This window comes from Physeter macrocephalus, chromosome 3 (genome assembly GCF_002837175.3).
Source record: "Physeter macrocephalus isolate SW-GA chromosome 3, ASM283717v5, whole genome shotgun sequence".
NCBI classification, from domain to species: domain Eukaryota; kingdom Metazoa; phylum Chordata; class Mammalia; order Artiodactyla; family Physeteridae; genus Physeter; species Physeter macrocephalus.
The window spans coordinates 15,188,077-15,190,087 of NC_041216.1; positions in this window are offsets into that span (position 1 = coordinate 15,188,077).

Below are 2,011 nucleotides of genomic sequence, written 5' to 3' on the forward strand. Positions count from 1 at the left end.
GAGAGGCCACAACAGTGAGAGGCCCGCATACCGCAAAAAAAAAAAAAAAAAAAAAAAAAAGAAGTGGAAGAAGACTTAGAAGTTATCTGGGCTAAAGTTAAGTGGTTAAACACGCAGGTGCACAAGTCAGACTGCCCGGGTTGAAATCCCAGCTCTATTACTTACTAGCCCCATAAACTTGGGTGAGTCACCTAACCTTTCTGTGCCTCAGCTTCCTCTGTTGTAGTAAAGGCTAATAGTCCCATCTCACAGGCTAGTTAACTGAGTTCATACATGTAAAGTGCCTAGGACAGTGCCTAGCATGCTAAGTGCTTAGTAAATTTTAGCTCCCGAAAATACCTAAAGCAAAAGTAACCAGGTAGTGGTTTGCAGCCATATTTTTTCCTATGCATGTCTTAACATACTGTGTCATTATTATTTTACAAAAGTGGAATCATACTTACACACTGTTCTGTAATTTCCTTTTTCACCAAATAATATATCTTCTGTGCCGTTTTTGAGAAACCTTAAAAGCATTTTCCTCTGGATTTTCCCCCATGTTCAGAACCATCATATGGGTGGCAGCTTGTGTGTCCTGTAGTTTACTTAACCAGTCTTCTACTATTGGACATTTAGGTTATTCTCAATTTTTTCCCTTCTGTAAATAAAGCTGTGCTGAGCAAGAAGTGACTGATGCCAATGACTGTATGACCTTGGGTGTGACCTTCTGCGTCTCAGTTTCTTCATCTAAAAACAAAAAGACAAGATTCTACCAGGTGATTAAAATCTCCCTTGATCCAGATATGAATCACATGCCAGACATCTCTGACAAGCAACCATCAGTTTCTGCTTGCATTCCCCTAGTGACAGGGTGCTCACTACCCCACGAATGGTCAATAAAGTATCCACTCATGTTGGGCCAAAATCTGCCTCCCTGCTACTCCTAGCCAAGTTTTAGTCTCTGGGCTCCCATAAATTCAGTCTATACTCAGTGGCCAGTGGCTGGTCAGTGCAGAAGGTAAAAAACTTTGATTCCTCCCTCCCTCCGTTTCTCCATGCTTACTAGGTATTAGATCTTCTGCTGAGCAAATGGATGTGACCACAGGAAAAGTTAGCTACAGGGTCAGAACTAGATCTCAGGTGCCTTAAATCCTATTCCAGGGGACTGTCCTCCATTGTGGGTTGGGCATGCTAAGGCCGGTGGCCATCCTCAAATGCATTGCAGTGTTCATGCCCCAGGCAGAGTCCTGGGATGCTCTGTGAGCAGGTGACCAGAATGGGGGACAATTTTAGCCTCTGGCTGGATCAGGACTCCCACCAGGGTTTCACTAGAGCTGGACCCAAGCCTCTTTTCTTTTCTCCCACCTGTCCTTAAGAGATTTAGAAACAGGTCAATTTAAATACAGTTTCAAATAAAAATAATTTCAACTGTGTAGCTCTGAGGAGTTAGTTCTCTGTGGGTCCTATGTCCTCACCAGGGCTTAGCATTGCTCTTTGCTTTCATTCATTCAATATATCCTTTTTAAGAGCCCACTTGGTGCCCTCTCTGACATGTGGTAAGGTTTTAAAGAGAAATTTTGCCAATCCAAAGCCCCATCTGAGCTTTAGTTTCCCCATTTGTAAAATAGAGGTGTTGAGTTGATCTATTCTTTGCCATTCTTGCAAGATATAGTGAAGGTAAATGAAGTAAGGGGTAGAGAAGGATTCTCATGTTTGGGGATCGAGTGAATGAATGCCCTCTTTTCAACTGAGCACAGTGCCTGTAGTAGGAATGTAGCAACTACTTGTTGAATGAATAAATCAATGAATGATTGAATGAATCATTTAATGTTGGAATAAATGCATTTTTTTCCTCCTCCCTGTCACTGCCCTTCTGCTCCTGTGTTAACTCCATAGACAGGCCAGTAGGGCCAGCCTTGAAGCCTGAGATAAGGCCTTTGGCGGTTGTCTCCCCTATCCCTCCCCCGAGTGGGTGTGGAGCCGAGGTGTAATGCCGGTGCTGGTGGAACTGCCTCACAGAGACGGACACAGG